This window comes from Schistocerca serialis, chromosome 6, assembly GCF_023864345.2.
Source record: "Schistocerca serialis cubense isolate TAMUIC-IGC-003099 chromosome 6, iqSchSeri2.2, whole genome shotgun sequence".
In the NCBI taxonomy this organism is placed as follows: domain Eukaryota; kingdom Metazoa; phylum Arthropoda; class Insecta; order Orthoptera; family Acrididae; genus Schistocerca; species Schistocerca serialis.
This window is the reverse complement of record NC_064643.1, coordinates 78,666,639-78,693,854: the sequence shown is the minus strand read 5'-3', so window position 1 is coordinate 78,693,854 and position 27,216 is coordinate 78,666,639.

Sequence of the window (27,216 nt, the reverse complement as noted above, 5' to 3'; positions counted from 1 at the left end):
AGTAAACCTGAAGTGAAGCATCGGAATCTAAAACTGGACACACAGGAGAGGTTCAAATCATAGAGAGTTAGAATGTCTGCCCTCTTGTACTTATGTCGGCATTGTGCCTTTTGTATTAAATTCGGATGCAATTTCTGTGCTTCATCGTCATTAAGAAGGTCCAAGGGATGCAGTAAACCTGAAGTGAAGCATCGGAATCTAAAACTGGACTCACAGGAGATGTTCAAAGCATAGAAAGTTAGAGTGTCAGGTCTCTTGTACTTAAGTCTTCATTGTGCCTTTTGTATTAAATTCCGATGCAATTTCTGTGCTTCATCGTCAATAAGGAGGTCCTAGGTATACAGTAAACCTGAAGTGAAGTATCGGAATCTGAATTTGGACTCACAGGAGAGGTTCAAATTATAGAAAGTTAGAGTGTCAGGTCTCTTGTAGTGAAGTCGGCATTGTGCCTTTTGTATTAAATTTGGAAGCAATTTCTGTGTTTCATCGTCAATAAGAAGGTCTAAGGGATACAGTAAATCAGAAGTTAAGCATCGGAATCTAAAACTGGACTCACAGGAGATGTTCAAATCATAGAATGTTAGAGTGTCAGTCCTCATTTACTTAAGTCGGCATTGTGCCTTTTGAATTAACTTCGGATGCAATTTCAGTGTTTCATCGTCAATAATAAGGTCCAAGGGATACAGTAAACCTGAAGTGAAGCATCGGAATCTAAAACCGGTCTCACAGGAGAGGTTCAAATCGTACAATGTAAGAAGTGTCTGTCTACATGTACTTTAGTCGGCATTGTGCCTTTTGTATTAAATTAGGATGCAATTTCTGTGTTTCATCCTCAATAAGTGGGTCCATGGGATACAGTAAACCTGAAGTGAAGCATCAGAATCTAAAACCGGTCTCACAGGAGAGGTTCTAATCATAGAAAGTTAGAGTGTCAGTCCTCTTGTACTTAAGTCGGCATTGTTCCTTTTGTATAATATTCCGATGCAATTTCTGTGCTTCATCGTCAGTAACGATGAACAAAGGGATACAGTAACCCTGAAGCGAAGTCTCGGAATCTGAAACTGGACTCACAGGAGAGGTTCAAATCATATAAAGTTAGAGTGTCAGTCCTATTTTTCTTAAGTCGGCCTAGTGCCTTTTGTATTTATTTCCGATGCAATTTCTGTGTTTCATTGTTTATAATAAGGTCCAAGGGATACAGTAAACCTGAAGTGAAGCATCGGAATCTAAAACGGGACTCACAGGAAACGTTCAAATCATAGAAAGAGTGTCAGTCCGCTTGTACTTAAGTCGCCGTTGTGCCTTTTGTATTAAATTCAGATGCAATTTCTGTGTTTCGTCGTCAATATGAAGGTCCGAGGTATACAGTAAACCCGAAGTGAAGCATCGGAATCTAAAACTAGGCTCACAGGAGAGGTTCAAATCATAGAGAGTTAGAGTGTCTGTCCTCTTGTACTTCAGTCGGCATTGTGCCTCTTGTATTAAATTCGGATGCAATTTCTGTGGTTCATCGTCAATAAGAAGGTCCAAGTTATACAGTAAACCTGAAGCGAAGCATCGGAATCTAAAACTGGACTCACAGGAGAGGTTCTAATCATAGAAAGTTAGAGTGTCAGTACTCTTGTACTTAAGTCGGCATCCTGCCTTTTGTATTTAATTGGGATGCAATTTCTGTGTTTCATCGTAAATAAGAGGGTCCAACGTATATAATAAACCTAAAGTGAAGCATCGGAATCTAAAACTGAACTCACAGGAGAGGTTCAAGTCATAGAAAGTTAGAGTGTCAGTCCTCTTGTACTTAAGTCGGCATTGACCCTTTTGTATTAAATTCGGATGCAATTATTGTGTTGCATCGTCAATAAGAAGGTCCAAGGGATACAGTAAACCTGAAGTGAAGCATCGGAATCCAAAACTGGACTCACAGGGGAGGTTCAAATCATAGAAAGTTAGTGTGTCAGTCCTCTTGTACTTAAGTCAGCATTGTGCCTTTTGTATAAAATTAGGATGCAATTTCTGTGTTTCATCGTCAATAAGAGGGTCCGAGGTATACAGTAAACCTGAAGTGTAGCATCGGAATCTAAAACTGGACTCATGGGAGAGGTTCAACTCATAGAAAGTTAGAGTATCAGTCCTCTTGTACGTAAGTTGGCATTGTGCCTTTTGTATTAAATTCGGATGCAATTTCTGTGGTTCATCGTCAATAAGAAGGTCCAAGTTATACAGAAAACCTGAAGTGAAGGATCGGAATGTAAAACTGGACTCACTCGAGTGGTTCAAATCATCGAAAGTTATATTGTCAGTCCTCTTGTACTTAAGTCGGCATTGTGCCTTTTGAATTTAATTCCGATGCAATTTCTGTGCTTCATCGTCAATAAGAAGGTCCAAGGTATACAGTAAACCTTAAGTGAAGCATCGGAATCTAAAACTGGACTCAGAGGAGAGGCTCAAATCATAGAAAGTTAGAGTGTCAGTCCTCTTGTACTTAAGTCGGCATTCTGCCTTTTGTATTAAATTGGGATGCAATTCCTGTGTTTCATCATCAATAAGAAGGTCCAAGGTATACAGTAAACCTGAAGTGAAGCATCGGATTCTAAAACTGGACTCACAGGAGAGGTTCGAATCATAGAAATTTATAGTGTCAGTCCTCTTGTACTTAAGTCGGCATTGTCCCTTTTGTATTAAATTCCGATTCAATTTCTGTGCTTCATCGTCAATAAGGAGGTCCAAGGTATACAGTAAACCTGAAGTGAAGCATCGGAATCTAAAACTGGACTCACAGGAGATGTTCAAATCATAGAAAGTTACAGTGTCAGGTCTCTTGTACTGAAGTCGGCATTGTGCCTTTTGTATTAAATTCGGAAGCAATTCCTGTGTTTCATCGTCAATAAGAAGGTCAAAGGAATACAGTAAACCAGAAGTTAAGCATCGGACTCTAAAACCGGTCTCACAGGAGAGGTTCAAATCATAGAATGTAAGAAGTGTCTGTCCTCTTTTACTTAAGTCGGCACTGTGCTTTTTGTATCAAATTAGGATGCAATTTCTGTGTTTCATCGTCAATAAGCGGGTCCATGGGATACAGTAAACCTGAAGTGAAGCATCGGAATCTAAAACCGGTCTCACAGGAGAGGTTCTAATCATAGAAAGTTAGAGTGTCAGCCCTCTTGTACTTAAGTCGGCGTTGTGCCTTTTGTTTTAACTTCGGATGCAATTTCTGTGTTTCATCGTCAATAATAAGGTCCAAGGGATACAGTAAACCTGAAGTGAAGCATCGGAATCTAAAACTGGACTCACAGGAGATGTTCAAAGCATAGAAAGTTAGAGTGTCAGGTCTCTTGTACTTAGGTCTTCATTGTGCCTTTTGTATTAAATTCCGATGCAATTCCTGTGCTTCATCGTCAATAAGGAGGTCCTAGGTATACAGTAAACCTGAAGTGAAGTATCGGAATCTGAATTTGGACTCACAGGAGAGGTTCAAATTATAGAAAGTTAGAGTGTCAGGTCTCTTGTAGTGAAGTCGGCATTGTGCCTTTTGTATTAAATTTGGAAGCAATTTCTGTGTTTCATCGTCAATAAGAAGGTCTAAGGGATACAGTAAATCAGAAGTTAAGCATCGGAATCTAAAACTGGACTCACAGGAGATGTTCAAATCATAGAATGTTAGAGTGTCAGTCCTCATGTACTTAAGTCGGCATTGTGCCTTTTGTATTAACTTCGGATGCAATTTCAGTGTTTCATCGTCAATAATAAGGTCCAAGGGATACAGTAAACCTGAAGTGAAGCATCGGAATCTAAAACCGGTCTCATAGGAGAGGTTCAAATCGTGCAATGTAAGAAGTGTCTGTCTACATGTACTTAAGTCGGCATTGTGCCTTTTGTATTAAATTAGGATGCAATTTCTGTGTTTCATCGTCAATAAGAGGGTCCATGGGATACAGTAAACCTGAAGTGAAGCATCAGAATCTAAAACCGGTCTCACAGGAGAGGTTCTAATCATAGAAAGTTAGAGTGTCAGTCCTCTTGTACTTAAGTCGGCATTGTGCCTTTTGTATTATATTCCCATGCAATTTCTGTGCTTCATCGTCAGTAACGATGAACAAAGGGATACAGTAAACCTGAAGTGAAGTCTCGGAATCTGAAACTGGACTCACAGGAGAGGTTCAAATCATAGAAAGTTAGAGTGTCAGTCCTATTGTTCTTAAGTCGGCCTAGTGCCTTTTGTATTTATTTCCGATGCAATTTCTGTGTTTCGTTGTTAATAATAAGGTCCAAGGGATACAGTAAACCTGAAGTGAAGCATCGGAATCTAAAACGGGACTCACAGGAAACGTTCAAATCATAGAAAGAGTGTCAGTCCGCTTGTACTTAAGTCGCCGTTGTGCCTTTTGTATTAAATTCGGATGCATTTTCTGTGTTTCGTCGTCAATATGAAGGTCCGAGGTATACAGTAAACCTGAAGTGAAGCATCGGAATCTAAAACTAGGCTCACAGGAGAGGTTCAAATCATAGAGAGTTAGAGTGTCTGTCCTCTTGTAGTTAAGTCGGCATTGTGCCTCTTGTATTAAATTCGGATGCAATTTCTGTGGTTCATCGTCAATAAGAAGGTCCAAGGTATACAGTAAACCTGAAGCGAAGCATCTGAATCTAAAACTGGACTCACAGGAGAAGTTCTAAACATAGAAAGTTAGAGTGTCAGTACTCTTGTACTTAAGTCGGCATTCTGCCTTTTGTATTTAATTGGGATGCAATTTCTGTGTTTCATCGTAAATAAGAGGGTCCAACGTATATAATAAACCTAAAGTGAAGCATCGGAATCTAAAACTGAACTCACAGGAGAGGTTCAAGTCATAGAAAGTTAGATTGTCAGTCCTCTTGTACTTAAGTCGGCATTGTGCCTTTTGTATTAAATTCGGATGCAATTATTGTGTTGCATCGTCAATAAGAAGGTCCAAGGGATACAGTAAACCTGAAGTGAAGCACCGGAATCCAAAACTGGACTCACAGGGGAGGTTCAAATCATAGAAAGTTAGTGTGTCAGTCCTCTTGTACTTAAGTCAGCATTGTGCCTTTTGTATATAATTAGGATGCAATTTCTGTGTTTCATCGTCAATAAGAGGGTCCGAGGTATACAGTAAACCTGAAGTGTAGCATCGGAATCTAAAACTGGACTCATGGGAGAGGTTCAACTCATAGAAAGTTAGAGTGTCAGTCCTCTTGTACTTAAGTTGGCATTGTGCCTTTTGTATTAAATTCGGATGCAATTTCTGTGGTTCATCGTCAATAAGGAGGTCCAAGGTATACAGAAAACCTGAAGTGAAGGATCGGAATCTAAAACTGGAGTAACAGCAGAGGTTCAAATCGTACAATGTTAGAGTGCCAGTCCTCTTGTACTTAAGTCGGCATTCTGAATTTTGTATTAAATTAGGATGCAATTTCTGTGTTTCATAGTCAATAAGAAGGTCCAATGTATACAGTAAACCTGAAGTGAAGCATCGGAATCTAAAACTGGACTCACTCGAGTGGTTCAAATCATCGAAAGTTATATTGTCAGTCCTCTTGTACTTAAGTCGGCATTGTGCCTTTTGAATTTATTTCCGATGCAATTTCTGTGCTTCATCGTCAATAAGAAGGTCCAAGGTATACAGTAAACCTGAAGTGAAGCACCGGAATCTAAAACTGGACTCACAGGAGAGGTTGAAATCATAGAAAGTTAGAGTGTCAGCCCTCTTGTACTTAAGTCGGCGTTGTGCCTTTTGTATTAACTTCGGATGCAATTTCAGTGTTTCATCGTCAATAATAAGGTCCAAGGGATACAGTAAACCTGAAGTGAAGCATCGGAATCTAAAACTGGACTCACAGGAGATGTTCAAAGCATAGAAAGTTAGAGTGTCAGGTCTCTTGTACTTAAGTCTTCATTGTGCCTTTTGTATTAAATTCCGATGCAATTCCTGTGCTTCATCGTCAATAAGGAGGTCCTAGGTATACAGTAAACCTGAAGTGAAGTATCGGAATCTGAATTTGGACTCACAGGAGAGGTTCAAATTATAGAAAGTTAGAGTGGCAGGTCTCTTGTAGTGAAGTCGGCATTGTGCCTTTTGTATTAAATTTGGAAGCAATTTCTGTGTTTCATCGTCAATAAGAAGGCCTAAGGGATACAGTAAATCAGAAGTTAAGCATCGGAATCTAAAACTGGACTCACAGGAGATGTTCAAATCATAGAATGTTAGAGTGTCAGTCCTCATGTACTTAAGTCGGCATTGTGCCTTTTGTATTAATTTCGGATGCAATTTCAGTGTTTCATCGTCAATAATAAGGTCCAAGGGATACAGTAAACCTGAAGTGAAGCATCGGAATCTAAAACCGGTCTCACAGGAGAGGTTCAAATCGTGCAATGTAAGAAGTGTCTGTCTACATGTACTTAAGTCGGCATTGTGCCTTTTGTATTAAATTAGGATGCAATTTCTGTGTTTCATCGTCAATAAGAGGGTCCATGGGATACAGTAAACCTGAAGTGAAGCATCAGAATCTAAAACCGGTCTCACAGGAGAGGTTCTAATCATAGAAAGTTAGAGGGTCAGTCCTCTTGAACTTAAGTCGGCATTGTGCCTTTTGTATTATATTCCCATGCAATTTCTGTGCTTCATCGTCAGTAACGATGAACAAAGGGATACAGTAAACCTGAAGTGAAGTCTCGGAATCTGAAACTGGACTCACAGGAGAGGTTCAAATCATAGAAAGTTAGAGTGTCAGTCCTATTGTTCTTAAGTCGGCCTAGTGCCTTTTGTATTTATTTCCGATGCAATTTCTGTGTTTCGTTGTTAATAATAAGGTCCAAGGGATACAGTAAACCTGAAGTGAAGCATCGGAATCTAAAACGGGACTCACAGGAAACGTTCAAATCATAGAAAGAGTGTCAGTCCGCTTGTACATAAGTCGCCGTTGTGCCTTTTGTATTAAATCCTGATGCAATTTCTGTGGTTCATCGTCAATAAGAAGGTCCAAGGTATACAGAAAACCTGAAGTGAAGGATCGGAATCTAAAACTGGAGTAACAGCAGAGGTTCAAATCGTACAATGTTAGAGTGCCAGTCCTCTTGTACTTAAGTCGGCATTCTGAATTTTGTATTAAATTAGGATGCAATTTCTGTGTTTCATAGTCAATAAGAAGGTCCAATGTATACAGTAAACCTGAAGTGAAGCCCGGAATCTAAAACTGGACTCACTCGAGTGGTTCAAATCATCGAAAGTTATATTGTCAGTCCTCTTGTACTTAAGTCGGCATTGTGCCTTTTGAATTTAATTCCGATGCAATTTCTGTGCTTCATCGTCAAAAAGAAGGTCCAAGGTATACAGTAAACCTGAAGTGAAGCACCGGAATCTAAAACTGGACTCACAGGAGAGGTTGAAATCATAGAAAGTTAGAGTGTCAGTCCTCTTGTACTTAAGTCGGCATTGTGCCTCTTGCATTAAATTCGGATGCAATTTCTGTGGTTCATCGTCAATAAGAAGGTCCAAGGTATACAGTAAACCTTAAGTGAAGCATCGGAATCTAAAACTGGACTCAGAGGAGAGGCTCAAATCATAGAAAGTTAGAGTGTCAGTCCTCTTGTACTTAAGTCGGCATTCTGCCTTTTGTATTAAATTGGGATGCAATTTCTGTGTTTCATCGTAAATAAGAGGGTCCAACGTATATATTAAACCTAAAGTGAAGCATCGGAATCTAAAACTGAACCCACAGGGGAGGTTCAAGTCATAGAAAGTAAGAGTGTCAGTCCTCTTGTACTTAAGTCGGCATTGTGCCTTTTGTATTAAGTTCGGATGCAATTATTGTGTTGCATCGTCAATATGAAGGTCCAAGGTGTACAGTAAACCTGAAGTGAAGCATCGGAATCTAAAACTGGACTCACAAGATAGGATCAAATCATAGAAAGTTAGAGTGTCAGTCCTCTTGTACTTAGGCCGGCATTGTGCCTTTGTATTAAATTAGGATGTAATTTCTGTGTTTCATCGTCAATAAGAAGGTCCAAGGTATACAGTAAACCTGTATTGAAGCATCGGAAACTAAAACTGTACTCACAGGAGAGGTTCAAATCATAGAAAGTTAAAGTGTCAGTACTCTTCTACTTAAGTCGGCAATGTGCCTTTTGTATTAAATTGGGATGCAATTTCTGTGATTCTTCGACAATAATAAGGTCCAAGGGATACAGTAAACCTGAAGTGAAGCATCGGAATCTAAAACTGGACTCACAGGAGATGTTCAAAGCATAGAAAGTTAGAGTGTCAGGTCTCTTGTACTTAAGGCTTCATTGTGCCTTTTGTATTAAATTCCGATGCAATTCCTGTGCTTCATCGTCAATAAGGAGGTCCTAGGTATACAGTAAACCTGAAGTGAAGTATCGGAATCTGAATTTGGACTCACAGGAGAGGTTCCAATTATAGAAAGTTAGAGTGTCAGGTCTCTTGTAGTGAAGTCGGCATTGTGCCTTTTGTATTAAATTTGGAAGCAATTTCTGTGTTTCATCGTCAATAAGAAGGTCTAAGGGATACAGTAAATCAGAAGTTAAGCATCGGAATCTAAAACTGGACTCACAGGAGATGTTCAAATCATACAATGTTAGAGTGTCAGTCCTCATGTACTTAAGTCGGCATTGTGCCTTTTGTATTAACTTCGGATGCAATTTCAGTGTTTCATCGTCAATAATAAGGTCCAAGGGATACAGTAAACCTGAAGTGAAGCATCGGAATCTAAAACCGGTCTCACAGGAGAGGTTCAAATCGTGCAATGTAAGAAGTGTCTGTCTACATGTACTTAAGTCGGCATTGTGCCTTTTGTATTAAATTAGGATGCAATTTCTGTGTTTCATCGTCAATAAGAGGGTCCATGGGATACAGTAAACCTGAAGTGAAGCATCAGAATCTAAAACCGGTCTCACAGGAGAGGTTCTAATCATAGAAAGTTAGAGTGTCAGTCCTCTTGTACTTAAGTCGGCATTGTGCCTTTTGTATTATATTCCAATGCAATTTCTGTGCTTCATCGTCAGTAACGATGAACAAAGGGATACAGTAAACCTGAAGTGAAGTCTCGGAATCTGAAACTGGACTCACAGGAGAGGTTCAAATCATAGAAAGTTAGAGTGTCAGTCCTATTGTTCTTAAGTCGGCCTAGTGCCTTTTGTATTTATTTCCGATGCAATTTCTGTGTTTCGTTGTTAATAATAAGGTCCAAGGGATGCAGTAAACCTAAAGTGAAGCATCGGAATCTAAAACGGGACTCACAGGAAACGTTCAAATCATAGAAAGAGTGTCAGTCCGCTTGTACTTAAGTCGCCGTTGTGCCTTTTGTATTAAATTCGGATGCAATTTCTGTGTTTCGTCGTCTATATGAAGGTCCGAGGTATACAGTAAACCTGAAGTGAAGCATCGGAATCTAAAACTAGGCTCACAGGAGAGGTTCAAATCATAGAGAGTTAGAGTGTCTGTCCTCTTGTACTTAAGTCGGCATTGTGCCTCTTGTATTAAATTCGGATACAATTTCTGTGGTTCATCGTCAATAAGAAGGTCCAAGGTATACAGTAAACCTGAAGCGAAGCATCGGAATCTAAAACTGGACTCACAGGAGAAGTTCTAATCATAGAAAGTTAGAGTGTCAGTACTCTTGTACTTAAGTCGGCATTCTGCCTTTTGTATTTAATTGGGATGCAATTTCTGTGTTTCATCGTAAATAAGAGGGTCCAACGTATATATTAAACCTAAAGTGAAGCATCGGAATCTAAAACTGAACTCACAGGAGAGGTTCAAGTCATAGAAAGTTAGAGTGTCAGTCCTCTTGTACTTAAGTCGGCATTGTGCCTTTTGTATTAAATTCGGATGCAATTATTGTGTTGCATCGTCAATAAGAAGGTCCAAGGGATACAGTAAACCTGAAGTGAAGCATCTGAATCCAAAACTGGACTCACAGGGGAGGTTCAAATCATAGAAAGTTAGTGTGTCAGTCCTCTTGTACTTAAGTCAGCATTGTGCCTTTTGTATATAATTAGGATGCAATTTCTGTGTTTCATCGTCAATAAGAGGGTCCGAGGTATACAGTAAACCTGAAGTGTAGCGTCGGAATCTAAAACTGGACTCATGGGAGAGGTTCAACTCATAGAAAGTTAGAGTGTCAGTCCTCTTGTACTTAAGTTGGCATTGTGCCTTTTGTATTAAATTCGGATGCAATTTCTGTGGTTCATCGTCAATAAGAAGGTTCAAGTTATACAGAAAACCTGAAGTGAAGGATCGGAATCTAAAACTGGAGTAACAGCAGAGGTTCAACTCGTACAATGTTAGAGTGCCAGTCCTCTTGTACTTAAGTCGGCATTCTGAATTTTGTATTAAATTAGGATCAATTTCTGTGTTTCATAGTCAATAAGAAGGTCCAATGTATACAGTAAACCTGAAGTGAAGCATCGGAATCTAAAACTGGACTCACTCGAGTGGTTCAAATCATCGAAAGTTATATTGTCAGTCCTCTTGTACTTAAGTCGGCATTGTGCCTTTTGAATTTAATTCCGATGCAATTTCTGTGCTTCATCGTCAATAAGAAGGTCCAAGGTATACAGTAAACCTGAAGCGAAGCATCGGAATCTAAAACTGGACTCAGAGGAGAGGCTCAAATCATAGAAAGTTAAAGTGTCAGTACTCTTGTACTTAAGTCGGCAATGTGCCTTTTGTATTAAATTGGGATGCAATTTCTGTGATTCTTCGACAATAAGAGGGTCCAAGGGATACAGTTAACCTGAAGTGAAGCATCAGAATCTAAAACTGTTCTCACTGGAGAGGTTCAAATCATAGAAGTTTAGAGTGTCAGTCCTCTTGTACTTAAGACTGCATTGTGCCTTTTGTATTAATTTAGGATGCAATTTCTCTGTTTCAACGTCAAGAAGAAGGTCCAAGGTATACAGTAAACCCGTGAGTGAAGCATCGGAATCTAAAACTGGAATCACAGAATAGGTTCAAATCATAGAAAGTTAGAGTGTCAGTCCTCTTGTACTTAAGTCAGCATTGTGCCTTTTGTGTAAAATTAGGATGCAATTTCTGTGTTTCATCGTCAATAAGAGGGTCCATGGGATACAGTAAATCTGAAGTGAAGCATCAGAATCTAAAACCGGTCTCACAGGAGAGGTACTAATCATAGAAAGTTAGAGTGTCAGTCCTCTTGTACTTAATTCGGCATTGTGCCTTTTGTATTATATTCCGATGCAATTTCTGTGCTTCATCGTCAGTAACGATGAACAAAGGGATACAGTAAACCTGAAGTGAAGTCTCGGAATCTGAAACTGGACTCACAGGAGAGGTTCAAATCATAGAAAGTTAGAGTGTCAGTCCTATTGTTCTTAAGTCGGCAGTGTGCCTCTTGTATTAAATTCGGATGCAATTTCTGTGTTTCATCGTCAATAAGAAGGTCCAAGGTTTACAGTAAACCTGAAGTGAAGCATCGGAAACTAAAACTAGGCTCACAGGAGAGGTTCAAATCATAGAGAGTTAGAGTGTCTGTCCTCTTGTACTTAAGTCGGCATTGTGCCTTTTGTATCAAATTCGGATGCAATTTCTGTGCTTCATCGTCAATAAGAAGGTCCAAGGGATGCAGTAAACCTGAAGTGAAGCATCGGAATCTGAAACTGGACTCACAGGAGAGGTTCAAATCATAGAGAGTTAGAGTGTCAGTCCTATTGTTCTTAAGTCGGCATTGTGCCTTTTGTATTACATTCGGATGCAATTTCTGTGTTTCATCGTCAATAAGAAGGTCCAAGGGATACAGTAAACCTGAAGTGAAGCATCGGAATCTAAAACCGGTCTCACAGGAGAGGTTCAAATCGTACAATGTAAGAAGTGTCTGTCTACATGTACTTAAGTCGGCATTGTGCCTTTTGTATTAAATTTTGATGCAATTTCTGTGGTTCATCGTCAATAAGAAGGTCCAAGTTTTATAGAAAACCAGAAGTGAAGCTTCGGAATCTAAAACTGGACTCACAGGAGAGGTACAAATCATAGAAAGTTAGAGTGTCAGTCCTCTTGTACTTAAGTCGGCATTGTCCCCTTTGTATTAAATTTGGATGCAATTTCTGTGTTTCATCGTCAATAAGAATGTCCAAGGGATACAGTAAACCTGAAGTGAAGCATCGGAATCTAAAACCGGTCTCACAGGAGAGGTTCTAATCATAGAAAGTTAGAGTGTCAGTCCTCATGTACTTCAGTCGCATTGTGCCTTTTGTATTAAATTTCGATGCAATTTCTGTGCTTCATCGTCAATAAGGAGGTCCGAGGTATACAGTAAACCTGAAGTGAAGCACCAGAATGGAATACTAGTCTCACAAGAGAGATTCAAATCATAGAAAATTAGAGTGTCAAATCTCTTTTACTTAAGTCGGCATTGTGCCCTTTGTATTAAATTCGGATGCAATTACTGTGTTTCATCATCAATAAGAAGGTCCAAGGTATACAGTAAACCAGAAGTTAAGCATCGGACTCTAAAACCGGTCTCACAGGAGAGGTTCAAATCATAGAATGTAAGAAGTGTCTGTCCTATTGTACTTAAGTCGGCATTGTGCCTTTTGTATTAAATTCCGATGCAATTTCTGTGCTTCATCGTCAACAAGGAGGTCCGAGGGATACAGTAAACCTGAAGTGAAGTAACGGGATCTGAAACTCGACTCACAGGAGAGGTTCAAATCGTAGAAATTTAGAGTGTCAATCCCCTTGTACTTAAGTCGGCACTGTGCCTTTTATATTTAATTCGGATGCAATTTCTGTGTTTCATCGTCAATAAGAAGGTCCAAGGGATACAGTAAACCTGAAGTGAAGCATCGTAATCTAAAACTGGACACACAGGAGAGGTTCAAATCATAGAGAGTTAGTGTGTCTGCCCTCTTGTACTTAAGTCGGCATTGTGCCATTTGTATTAAATTCTGATGCAATTTCTGTGCTTCATCGTCATTAAGAAGGTCCAAGGGATGCAGTAAACCTGAAGTGAAGCATCGGAATCTAAAACTGGACTCACAGGAGATGTTCAGAGCGTAGAAAGTTAGAGTGTCAGGTCCCTTGTACTTAAGTCTTCATTGTGCCTTTTGTATTAAATTCCGATGCAATTTCTGTGCTTCATCGTCAATAAGGAGGTCCTAGGTATACAGTAAACCTGAAGTGAAGCATCGGAATCTAAAACTGGACTCACAGGAGAGGTTCTAATCATAGAAAGTTAGAGTGTCAGTACTCTTGTACTTAAGTCGGCATTCTGCCTTTTGTATTTAATTGGGATGCAATTTCTGTGTTTCATCGTAAATAAGAGGGTCCAACGTATATAATAAACCTAAAGTGAAGCATCGGAATCTAAAACTGAACTCACAGGAGAGGTTCAAGTCATAGAAAGTTAGAGTGTCAGTCCTCTTGTACTTAAGTAGGCATTGTGCCTTTTGTATTAAATTCGGATGCAATTATTGTGTTGCATCGTCAATAAGAAGGTCCAAGGGATACAGTAAACCTGAAGTGAAGCATCGGAATCCAAAACTGGACTCACAGGGGAGGTTCAAATCATAGAAAGTTAGTGTGTCAGTCCTCTTGTACTTAAGTCAGCATTGTGCCTTTTGTATAAAATTAGGATGCAAATTCTGATTTTCATCGTCAATAAGAGGGTCCGAGGTATACAGTAAACCTGAAGTGTAGCATCGGAATCTAAAACTGGACTCATGGGAGAGGTTCAACTCATAGAAAGTTAGAGTGTCAGTCCTCTTGTACTTAAGTTGGCATTGTGCCTTTTGTATTAAATTCGGATGCAATTTCTGTGGTTCATCGTCAATAAGAGGGTCCAAGGTATACTGAAAACCTGAAGTGAAGGATCGGAATCTAAAACTGGACTAACAGCAGAGGTTCAAATCGTACAATGTTAGAGTGCCAGTCCTCTTGTACTTAAGTCGGCATTCTGAATTTTGTATTAAATTAGGATGCAATTTCTGTGTTTCATAGTCAATAAGAAGGTCCAATGTATACAGTAAACCTGAAGTGAAGCATCGGAATCTAAAACTGGACTCACTCGAGTGGTTAAAATCATCGAAAGTTATATTGTCAGTCCTCTTGTACTTAAGTCGGCATTGTGCCTCTTGCATTAAATTCGGATGCAATTTCTGTGGTTCATCGTCAATAAGAAGGTCCAAGGTATACAGTAAACCTTAAGTGAAGCATCGGAATCTAAAACTGGACTCAGAGGAGAGGCTCAAATCATAGAAAGTTAGAGTGTCAGTCCTCTTGTACTTAAGTCGGCATTCTGCCTTTTGTATGAAATTGGGATGCAATTTCTGTGATTCATCGTAAATAAGAGGGTCCAACGTATATATTAAACCTAAAGTGAAGCATCGGAATCTAAAACTGAACTCACAGGAGAGGTTCAAGTCATAGAAAGTAAGAGTGTCAGTCCTCTTGTACTTAAGTCGGCATCGTGCCTTTTGTATTAAGTTCGGATGCAATTATTGTGTTGCATCGTCAATAGGAAGGTCCAAGGTGTACAGTAAACCTGAAGTGAAGCATCGCAATCTAAAACTGGACTCACAGGAAAGGATCAAATCATAGAAAGTTAGAGTGTCAGTCCTCTTGTACTTAGGCCGGCATTGTGCCTTTGTATTAAATTATTATGTAATTTCTGTGTTTCATCGTCAATAAGAAGGTCCAAGGTATACAGTAAACCTGTATTGAAGCATCGGAAACTAAAACTGTACTCACAGGAGAGGTTCAAATCATAGAAAGTTAAAGTGTCAGTACTCTTGTACTTAAGTCGGCAATGTGCCTTTTGTATTAAATTGGGATGCAATTTCAGTGATTCATCGACAATAAGAAGGTCCAAGGGATACAGTTAACCTGAAGTGAAGCATCAGAATCTAAAACTGTTCTCACTGGAGAGGTTCAAATCATAGAAGTTTAGAGTGTCAGTCCTCTTGTACTTAAGACTGCATTGTGCCTTTTGTATTAATTTAGGATGCAATTTCTCTGTTTCAACGTCAAGAAGAAGGTCCAAGGTATACAGTAAACCCGTGAGTGAAGCAACGGAATCTAAAACTGGAATCACAGAATAGGTTCAAATCATAGAAAGTTTGAGTGTCAGTCCTTTTGTACTTAAGTCAGCATTGTGCCTTTTGTATAAAATTAGGATGCAATTTCTGTGTTTCATCGTCAATAAGAGGGTCCATGGGATACAGTATACCTGAAGTGAAGCATCAGAATCTAAAACCGGTCTCACAGGAGAGGTTCTAATCATAGAAAGTTAGAGTGTCAGTCCTCTTGTACTTAATTCGGCAGTGTGCTTTTTGTACTATATTCTGATGCAATTTCTGTGCTTCATCGTCAGTAACGATGAACAAAGGGATACAGTAAACCTGAAGTGAAGTCTCGGAATCTGAAACTGGACTCACAGGAGAGGTTCAAATCATAGAAAGTTAGAGTGTCAGTCCTATTGTTCTTAAGTCGGCCTAGTGCCTTTTGTATTTATTTCCGATGCAATTTCTGTGTTTCATTGTTAATAATAAGGTCGAAGGGATACAGTAAACCTGAAGTGAAGCATCGGAATCTAAAACGGGACTCACAGGAAACGTTCAAATCATAGTAAGAGTGTCAGTCCGCTTGTACTTAAGTCGCCATTGTGCCTTTTGTATTAAATTCGGATGCAATTTCTGTGTTTCGTCGTCAATAGGAAGGTCCGAGGTATACAGTAAACCTGAAGTGAAGCATCGGAATCTAAAACTATACTCACAGGGGAGGTTCAAATCATAGAAAGTTAGAGTGTCAGTCCTCTTGTACTTAAGTCGGCAGTGTGCCTCTTGTATTAAATTCGGATGCAATTTCTGTGTTTCATCGTCAATAAGAAGGCCCAAGGTATACAGTAAACCTGAAGTGAAGCATCGGAATCTAAAACTAGGCTCACAGGAGAGGTTCAAATCATAGAGAGTTAGAGTGTCTGTCCTCTTGTACTTAAGTCGGCATTGTGCCTTTTGTATCAAATTCGGATGCAATTTCTGTGCTTCATCGTCAATAAGAAGGTCCAAGGGATGGAGTAAACCTGAAGTGAAGCATCGGAATCTAAAACTGGACTCACAGGAGATGTTCAAATCATAGAAAAATAGAATGTCAGGTCTCTAGTACTTAAGTCGGCATTGTGCCTTTTGTATTAAATTCGGATGCAATTTCTGTGTTTCATCGTCAATAAGAAGGTCCAAGGGATACAGTAAACCAGTAGTTAAGCATCGGAATCTAAAACAGGACTCACAGGAGAGGTTCAAATCATAGAAAGTTAGAGTGTCAGTCCTCTCGTACTAGAGTTGGCATTGTGCCTTTTGAATTTAATTCTGATGCAATTTCTGTGCTTCATCGTCAATAAGAAGGTCCAAGGTATACAGTAAACCTGAAGTGAAGCACCGGAATATAAACTGGACTCACAGGAGAGGTTGAAATCATAGAAAGTTAGAGTGTCAGTCCTCTTGTACTTAAGTCGGCATTGTGCCTCTTGTATTAAATTCGGATGCAATTTCTGTGGTTCATCGTCAATAAGAAGGTCCAAGGTATACAGTAAACCTGAAGCGAAGCATCGGAATCTAAAACTGGACTCACAGGAGAGGTTCTAATCATAGAAAGTTAGAGTGTCAGTACTCTTGTACTTAAGTCGGCATTCTGCCTTTTGTATTTAATTGGGATGAAATTTCTGTGTTTCATCGAAAATAAGAGGGTCCAACGTATATAATAAACCTAAAGTGAAGCATCGGAATCTAAAACTGAACTCACAGGAGAGGTTCAAGTCATAGAAAGTTACAGTGTCAGTCCTCTTGTACTTAAGTTGGCATTGTGCCTTTTGTATTAAATTCGGATGCAATTATTGTGTTGCATCGTCAATAAGAAGGTCCAAGGGATACAGTAAACCTGAAGTGAAGCATCGGAATCCAAAACTGGACTCACAGGGGAGGTTCAAATCATAGAAAGTTAGAGTGTCAGTCGTCTTGTACTTAAGTCAGCATTGTGCCTTTTGTATAAAATTAGGATGCAATTTCTGTGTTTCATCGTCAATAAGAGGGTCCGAGGTATACAGTAAACCTGAAGTGTAGCATCGGAATCTAAAACTGGACTCATGGGAAAGGTTCAACTCATAGAAAGTTAGAGTGTCAGTCCTCTTGTACTTAAGTTGGCATTGTGCCTTTTGTATTAAATTCGGATGCAATTTCTGTGGTTCATCGTCAATAAGAAGGTCCAAGGTATACAGAAAACCTGAAGTGAAGGATCGGAATCTAATAACAGCAGAGGTTCAAATCGTAGAATGTTAGAGTGCCATACCTCTTGTACTTAAGTCGGCATTCTGAATTTTGTATTAAATTAGGATGCAATTTCTGTGTTTCATAGTCAATAAGAAGGTCCAATGTATACAGTAAACCTGAAGTGAAGCATCGGAATCTAAAACTGGACTCACTCGTGTGGTTCCAATCATCGAAAGTTATATTGTCAGTCCTCTTGTACTTAAGTCGGCATTGTGCCTTTTGAATTTAATTCCGATGCAATATCTGTGCTTCATCGTCAATAAGAAGGTCCAAGGTATACAGTAAACCTGTATTGAAGCATCGGAAACTAAAACTGTACTCACAGGAGAGGTTCAAATCATAGAAAGTTAAAGTGTCAGTACTCTTGTACTTAAGTCGGCAATGTGCCTTTTGTATAAAATTGGGATGCAATTTCTGTGATTCTTCGACAATAAGAAGGTCCAAGGGATACAGTTAACCTGAAGTGAAGCATCAGAATCTAAAACTGTTCTCACTGGAGAGGTTCAAATCATAGAAGTTTAGAGTGTCAGTCCTCTTGTACTTAAGACTGCATTGTGCCTTTTGTATTAATTTAGGATGCAATTTCTCTGTTTCAACGTCAAGAAGAAGGTCCAAGGTATACAGTAAACCCGTGAGTGAAGCATCGGAATCTAAAACTGGAATCACAGAATAGGTTCAAATCATAGAAAGTTAGAGTGTCAGTCCTCTTGTACTTAAGTCAGCATTGTGCCTTTTGTATAAAATTAGGATGCAATTTCTGTGTTTCATCGTCAATAAGAGGGTCCGAGGTATACAGTAAACCTGAAGTGTAGCATCGGAATCTAAAACTGGACTCATGGGAGAGGTTCAAATCATAGAAATTTAGTGTGTCAGTCCTCTTGTACTTAAGTCAGCATTGTGCCTTTTGTATTAAATTAGGATGCAATTTCTGTGTTTCATCGTCAATAAGAGGGTCCGAGGTATACAGTAAACCTGAAGTGTAGCATCGGAATCTAAAACTGGACTCACGGGAGAGGTTCAAATCATAGAAAGTTAGAGTGTCTGTCCTCTTGTACCTAAGTCGGCATTGTGCCTTTTGTATTAAATTCCGATGCAATTTCTGTGCTTCATCGTCAATAAGAAGGTCCAAGGTATACAGTAAACCTAAAGTGAGGCATCGGAATCTAAAACTGGACTCACAGGAGAGGGTCATATCATAGAAAGTTAGAGTGTCTGTCCTCTTGTACTTAAGTCGGCATTGTGCCTTTTGTATTAAATTCCGATGCAATTTCTGTGCTTCATCGTCAATAAGAAGGTCCAAGGAATACAGTAAACCTGAAGTGAAGCACCGGAATCCTAAACTGGACTCACAGGTGAGGATCAAATCATCCAAAGTTATAGTGTCAGTCCTCTTGTACTTAAGTCGGCTTGTGCCTTTTGAATTTAATTCCGATGCAATTTCTGTGCTTCATCGTCAATAAGAAGGTCCAAGGGATACAGTTAACCTGAAGTGAAGCATCGGAATCTAAAATTGTTCTCACTGGAGAGGTTCTAATCATAGAAGGTTAGAGTGTCAGTCCTCTTGTACTTCAGACTGCATTGTGCCGTTTGTATTAATTTAGGATGCAAAATCTCTGTTTCAACGTCAAGAAGAAGGTCCAAGGTATACAGTAAACCCGTGAGTGAAGCATCGGAATCTAAAACTGGAATCACAGAATAGGTTCAAATCATAGAAAGTTAGAGTGTCAGTCCTCTTGTACTTAAGTCGGCATTGTGCCTTTTGTATTAAATTTAGATGCAATTTCGGTGTTTCATCGTCAATAAGAAGGTCCAAGGGATACAGTAAACCTGAAGTGAAGCATCGGAATCTAAAACTGGACTCACAGGCGAGGTTCAAATCATAGAAAGTTAGTGTGTCAGTCCTCTTGTACTTAAGTCAGCATTGTGCCTTTTGTATAAAATTAGGATGCAATTTCTGTGTTTCATCGTCAATAAGAGGGTCCGAGGTATACAGTAAACCTGAAGTGTAGCATCGGAATCTAAAACTGGACTCACAGGAGAGGTTCTAATCATATAAAGTTAGAGTGTCAGTCCTCTTGTACTTAAGTCGGCATTCTGCCTTTTGTATTAAATTGGGATGCAATTTCTGTGGTTCATCGTAAATAAGAGGGTCCAACGCATATATTAAACCTAAAGTAAAGCATCGGAATCTAAAACTGAACTCACAGGAGAGGTTCAAGTCATAGAAAGTAAGAGTGTCAGTCCTCTTGTACTTAAGTCGGCATTGTGCCTTTTGTATTAAATTCGGATGCAATTATTGTGTTGCATCGTCAATAAGAAGGTCCAAGGTGTACAGTAAACCTGAAGTGAAGCATCGGAATCTAAACCTGGACTCACAGGAAAGGTTCAAATCATAGAAAGTTAGAGTGTCAGTCCTCTTGTACTTAGGCCGGCATTGTGCCTTTGTATTAAATTAGGATGTAATTTCTGTGTTTCATCGTCAATAAGAAGGTCCAAGGTATACAGTAAACCTGTATTGAAGCATCTGAAACTAAAACTGGACTCACAGGAGAGGTTCAAATCATAGAAAGTTAAAGTGTCAGTACTCTTGTACTTAAGTCGGCATTGTGCCTTTTGTATTTAATTGGGATGCAATTTCTGTGATTCATCGACAATAAGAAGGTCCAAGGGATACAGTAAACCTGAAGTGAAGCATCGAAATCTAAAACCGTTCTCACTGGAGAGGTTCAAATCATAGAAGGTTAGAGTGTCAGTCCTCTTGTACTTAAGACTGCATTGTGCCTTTTGTATTAATTTAGGATGCAATTTCTCTGTTTCAACGTCAAGAAGAATGTCCAAGGTATACAGTAAACCCGTGAGTGAAGCATCGGAATCTAAAACTGGAATCACAGAATAGGATCAAATCGTAGAAAGTTAGAGTGTCAGTCCTCTTGTACTTAAGTCGGCTTTGTGCCTTTTGTATTAAATTTAGATGCAATTTCTGTGTTTCATCGTCAATAAGAAGGTACAAGGGATACAGTAAACCTGAAGTGAAGCATCGGAATCTAAAACTGGACTCACAGGAGAGGTTCAAATCATAGAAAGTTAGTGTGTCAGTCCTCTTGTACTTAAGTCAGCATTGTGCTTTTTGTATTAAATTAGGATGCAATTTCTGTGTTTCATCGACAATAAGAGGGTCCGAGGTATACAGTAAACCTGAAGTGTAGCATCGCAATCTAAAACTGGACTCACGGGAGAGGTTCAAATCATAGAAAGTTAGAGTGTCTGTCCTCTTGTACTTAAGTCGGCATTGTGCCTTTTGTATTAAATTCCGATGCAATTTCTGTGCTTCATCGTCAATAAGAAGGTCCAAGGAATACAGTAAACCTGAAGTGAAGCACCGGAATCCTAAACTGGACTCACAGGTGATGTTCAAATCATCGAAAGTTATAGTATCAGTCCTCTTGTACTTAAGGCGGCATTGCCTTTTGAATTTAATTCTGATGCAATTTCTGTGTATCATCGCCAATAAGAAGGACCAAGGTATACAGTAAACCTGAAGTGAAGCATCGGAATCTAAAACTGGACTCACAGGAGAGGTTCAAATCATGGAAAGAGTGTCAGTCCTCTTGTACTTAAGTCGGCATTGTGCCTTTTGAATTTAATTCCGATGCAATTTCTGTGCTTCATCGTCAATAAGAAGGTCCAACGGATACAGTGATCCTGAAGTGTGGCATCGGAATCGAAAACTGGACTCACAGGAGAGGTTCAATTCATAGAAAGTTAGAGTGTCAGTCCTCTTGTACTTAAGTCGGTATTGTGCTTTTTGAATTTAATTACGTTGCAATTTCTGTGTATCATCTGCTATAAGAAGGTCCAAGGTATACAGTAAACTTGAAGTGAAGCATCGGAATCTAAAACTGGACTCACTGGAGAGGTTTAAACCATGGATAGATAGAGTGTCACTCCTCTTGTGCTCAAGTCGGCATTGAGGCTTTTGAATTTCATTCCGTTGCAATTTCTGTGCTTCATCGTCAATAAGAAGGTCCATGGTATACAGTATACCTGAAGTGAAGCGTCGGAATCTAAAACTGGACTCACAGCAGAGGTTCAAATCATAGAAAGTAATAGTGTCAGTGCTCTTGTACTTAAGTCGGCATTGTGCCTTTTGTATTAATTTAGGATGCAATTTCTGTGTTTCAACGTCAAGATGAAGGTCCAAGGTATACAGTAAACCTGAAGTGAAGCATCTGAATCTAAAACTGGAATCACAGGAGTGGTTCAAATCATAGAAAGTTAGAGTGTCAGTCCTCTTGTACTTAAGTCGGCAATGTGCCTTTTGTATTAAATTCGAATGCAATATCTGTGTTTCATCGTCAATCAGAAGGTCCAAAGGATGCAGTAATCTTGAAGTGAAGCATCGGACTCTAAAACTGAACTTAAAGGAGAGGTTTAAAACACAGAAAGTTAGAGTGCCAGTCCTCTTGCACTTAAGTCAGCATTGTTCCATTTGTATTAAATTAGGATGCAATTTCTGTGTTTCATCGTCAATAAGAAGGTCCGAGGTATACAGTAAACCTGAAGTGAAGCATCTGTATCTAAAACTGGACTCACAGGAGTGGTTCAAATCATAGAAAGTCAGAGTGTCAGTCCTCAGGTACTTAAGTCTGCATTGTGCATTTTGTATTAAATTCGGATGCAATTTCTGTGTTTCATCGTCAACAAGAATGTCCAAGGTATACAGTAAACCTGAAGTGAAGCATCGGAATCTAAAACTGGACTCACAGGTGTGGTTCAAATCATTGAATGTTAGAGTATCAGTCCTCTTGTACATAAGTCGGCATTATGCTTTTTGTATTAAATGTGGATGCAATATCTGTGTTTCATCGTCAATTAGAAGGTCCAAGGGACACAGTAAACCTGAAGGGAAGTATCGGAATCTAAAACTGGACTCACATAAGAGGTTCAAATCATAGATTGTTAGAGTGTCTTTCCTCTTGTACTTAAGTCGGCATTGTGCCCTTTGTATTAATTTCGGATGCAATTTCTGTGTTTCATCGTCAATAAGCAGGTCCAAGGTATACAGTAAACCTGAAGTGAAGCATAGGAATCTAAAACTGGACTCACAGGAGAGATTCAAATCATAGAAAGTTAGAGTGTCAGACCTCCCGTACTTAAGTCGGCATTGTGATTTTTGGATTAAATTCCAATGCAATTGCTGTGTTTCATCGTCAATAAGAAGGTCCAAGGTATACAGTAAACCTGAAGTGAGGCATCGGAATCTAAAATTGGACTCACAGGAGAGGTGCAAATCATAGAAAGTAAGAGTGCCAGTCCCCTTGTTCTTAAGTCGGCATTGTGCCTCTTGTATTAAATTAGGATGCAATATCTGTGTTTCATCGTCAATTAGTAGGTCCGAGGTATACACCAAACCTGAAGTGAAGCATCGGATTCTAAAACTGAACTCCCTAGAGAGGTTCAAATCTTAGAAAGTTAGACTGTTAGTCCTCTTGTTCTTAAGTCGGCATTGTGCCTTTTGTATTAAACTCGGATGCAATTTCTGTGTTTCATCGTCAATAAGAAGGTCCAAGGTATACAGTCAACCTGAAGTGAAGCAACGGATTCCAAAACTGGACTCACAGGACAGGTTCAAATCATAGAAAGTTAGAGGGTCTGTCCTCTTGTACTTAAGTCGGCATTGTGCCCTTTGAATTTAATTCCAATGCAATTTCTGTGTTTCATCGTCAATAAGAAGGTCCAAGGTATACAGTATACCTGATCTGAAACATCGGAATCTAAAACTGGACTCACAGGAGACGTTCAATTCATAGAAAGAGTGTCAGTCCTCTTGTACTTAGGTCGGCATTGTGCCTTTTGAATTTAATTCCGATGCAATTTCTGTGCTTCATCGTCAACAAGATGGTCCAAGGTATACAGTGAACCTGAAGTGTGGCATCGGAATCTATAACGGGACTCACAGGAGAGGGTCAAATCATAGAAAGTTAGAGTGTCAGTCCTCTGGTACTTAAGTCGGCATTGTGCCTTTTGTATTAAATTAGGATGCAATTTCTGTGTTTCATCGTCAATAAGAAGGTCCAAGGTATACAGTAAACCTGAAGTGAGGCATCGGAATCTAAAACTGGACTCACAGGAGGGATTCAAATCATAGAAAGTTAGAGTGTCAGTCCTCTTGTACTTAAGTCGGCATTGTGCCTTTTGTATTAAACTCGGGTGCAATTTCTGTGTATGATCGTCAATAAGAACGTCCAAGGTATACAGTAAACCTGAAGTGAAGCAACGGTATCTAAAACTGGGCTCGCAGGAGAGTTTCAAATCACAGAAAGTTAGTGTGTCAGTCCTTTTGTACTTAAGACTGCATTGTGCCTTTTGTATTAATTTAGAATGCTATTTCTGTGTTTCAACGTCAAGAAGAAGGTCCAACGTATACAGTAAACCCGTGAGTGAAGCATCGGAATCTAAAACTGGAATCACAGAATAGGTTCAAAACATAGAAAGTTGGAGTGTCAGTCCTCTTGTAGTTAGGTCGGCATTGTGCCTTTTGTATTAAATTCGGATGCAATTTCTGTGTTTCATCGTCAATAAGAAGGTCCAAGGTATACAGTAAACCTGAAGTGAAGCATCGGATCTATAACCGGACTCACAGTTGTGGTTCAAATCATACAAACTTAGAATATCAGTCCTCTTGTGTTCAAGTCGGCATTGTGGCTTTTGAATTTAATTCCGTTGCAATTTCTGTGCTTCATCGTCAATAAGAAGGTCCAAGGTATACAGTAAACCTGAAGTGAAGCATCGATATCTTAAACTGGACTTACAGGAGAGGTTCAAATCACAGAAAGTCAGAGTGTCAGTCCTCATGTACTTAAGTCAGCATTGTCCCACTTGTATTAAATTAGGATGCAATTTCTGTGTTTCATCGTCAATAAGAAGGTCCGAGGTATACAGTAAACCTGAAGTGAAGCATCGGAATCTAAAACTGGACTCACAGGAGAGGTTCAAATCATAGAAAGTAAGAGTGTCAGTCCTCAATTACTTAGGTCTGCATTGTGCCTTTTGTATTAAATGCGGATACAATTTCTGTGTTTCATCGTCAATGACAATGTCCAAGGTATACAGTAAACCTGAAATGAAGCATCGGAATCTAAAACTGGACTCACAGTTGTGGTTCAAATCATACAAACTTAGAGTATCAGTCCTCTTGTACTTATGTCGGCATTGTTCCTTTTGTATTAAATTCGGATGCAATTTCTGTGTTTCATCGTCAATTAGAAGGTCCAAAGGACACAGTAAACCTGAAGGGAAGCATCGGAATCTAAAACTGTACTCACAGGAGAGGTTCAAATCATAGAATGTTAGAGTGTCAGTCCTCTTGTACTTAAGTCGGCATTGTGCCTTTTGTATTAAATTCGGATGCAATTTCTGTGTTTCATCGTCAATAAGCAGGTCCAAGCTATACAGTAAACCTGAAGTGAAGCATAGGAATCTAAAACTGGACTCACAGGAGAGATTCAAATCATAGAAAGTTAGAGCGTCAGTCCTCTTGTACTTAAGACGGCATTGTGATTTTTGGATTAAATTCCGATGCAATTTCTGTGTTTCATCGTCAATAAGAAGGTCCAAGGTATACAGTAAACCTGAAGTGAGGCATCGGAAGCTAAAACTGGAGTCACAGGAGGGATTGAAATCATAGAAAGTTAGAGTGTCAGTCCTCTTGTACTTAAGTCGGCATTCTGCCTTTTGTATTAAACTCGGATGCAATTTCTGTGTTTCATCGTCAATAACAAGGTCCAAGGTATACAGTAAACCTGAAGTGAAGCATCGTATTCCAAAACTGGACTCACAGGAGACGATCAATTCATAGAAAGAGTGTCAGTCTTCTTGTACTTAAGTCGGCTTTGTGCCTTTTGAATTTAATTCCGATGCAATTTCTGTGCTTCATCGTCAATAAGAAGGTCCAAGGTATACAGTGAAGCTGAAGTGTGGCATCGGAATCTAAAACGGGACTCACAGGAGAGGTTCAAGTCATAGAAAGTTAGAGTGTCAGTCCTCTTGTACTTAAGTCGGCATTGTGCCATTTGTAATTAAATTCGGATGCAATTTCTGTGTTTCATCGTCAATTAGAAGGTACAAGGTATACAGTAAACCTGAAGTGAAGCATCGGAATCTAAAACTGGACTCACAGGAGTGGTTCAAATAGTAGAAAGTTAGAGTATTAGTCCTCTTGTACTTATGTCGGCATTGTGACATCGGTATTAAATTCGGATGCAATTTCTGTGTTTCATCGTCAATAAGAAGGTCCAAGGGATACAGTAAACCTCAAGTGTAGCATCGGAATCTAAAACTGGACTCACAGGAGAGGTTCAAGTCATAGAAAGTTAGAGTGTCTGTCCTTTTGTACTTAAGTCGGCATTGTGCCTCTTGTATTAAATTCCGATTCAATTTCCTTGCTTCATCGTTAGTAAGAAGGTCCTAGGGATACAGTAAACCTGAAGTGAGGCATCGGAATCTAAAACTGGACTCACAGGAGAGGTTCAAATCATAAAAAAGGTAGAGTGTCAGTCCTCATGTACTTAAGTCGGCAGTATGCCTTCTGTATTAAATTAGGATGCATATCTGTGTTTCATCGTCAATAAGAAGGTCCAAGGTATATGGTAAACCTGAAGTGAAGCATCGGAATCTAAAACTGGACTCACTGGAGTTGATCAAGTCATAGAAAGTTAGAGTGTCAGTCCTCTTGTACTTCAGTCGGCATTGTGCCTTTTGTATTAAATTAGGATGCAATTTCTGTGTTTCTTCGTCAATAAGAAGGTCCAAGGTATACAATAAACCTGAAGTGAAGCATCGGAACCTAAAACAGGACTCTCAGGAGAGGTTCAAATTATAGAAAGTTAGAGTGTCAGTCCTCTTGTACTCAAGTCGGCATTGTGCCTTTTGTATTAAATTCAGATGCAATTATTGTGTTTCATTGTCAATAAGGAAGTCCAAGGTATACAGTAAACCTGAAGTGAAGCATCGGAATCTAAAACTGGACTCACAGGACAGGTTCAAATCATAGAAAGCTATAGTGTCAGTCCTCTTGTACTTAAGTTTCATTGTGCCTTTTGTATTAATTTAGGATGCAATATCTGTGTTTCATCGTTAAGAAGAAGGTACAAGGTATACAGTAAACCTGAAGTGAATCATCGGAATGTAAAACTGGACTCACTGAAGAGGTTCAAATCATAGAATGTGAGAGTGTCAGTCCTCTTGTACTTAAGTCGGCATTTTGTCTTTTGTATTACATTCGGATGCAATTTCTGTGTATTATCGTCAATAAGAAGGTCCAAGGTATACAGTAAACCTGAAGTGAAGCATCGGAATCTAAAACTGGGCTCGCAGGAGAGGTTCAAATCACAGAAAGTTAGTGTGTCAGTCCTTTTGTACTTAAGACTGCATTGTGCCTTTTGTATTAATTTAGAATGCAATTTCTGTGTTTCAACGTCAAGAAGAAGGTCCAACGTATACAGTAAACCCGTGAGTGAAGCATCGGAATCTAAAACTGGAATCACAGAATAGGTTCAAAACATAGAAAGTTGGAGTGTCAGTCCTCTTGTACATAAGTCGGCATTGTGCCTTTTGTATTAAATTCGGATGCAATTTCTGTGTTTCATCGTCAATAAGAAGGTCCAAGGTATACAGTAAACCTGAAGTGAAGCATCGGATCTAAAACCGGACTCACAGTTGTGGTTCAAATCATACAAACTTAGAGTATCAGTCCTCTTGTGTTCAAGTCGGCATTGTGGCTTTTGAATTTAATTCCGTTGCAATTTCTGTGCTTCATCGTCAATAAGAAGGTCCAAGGTATACAGTATACCTGAAGTGAAGCATCGGAATCTACAACTGGACTCACAGGAGAAGTTCAAATC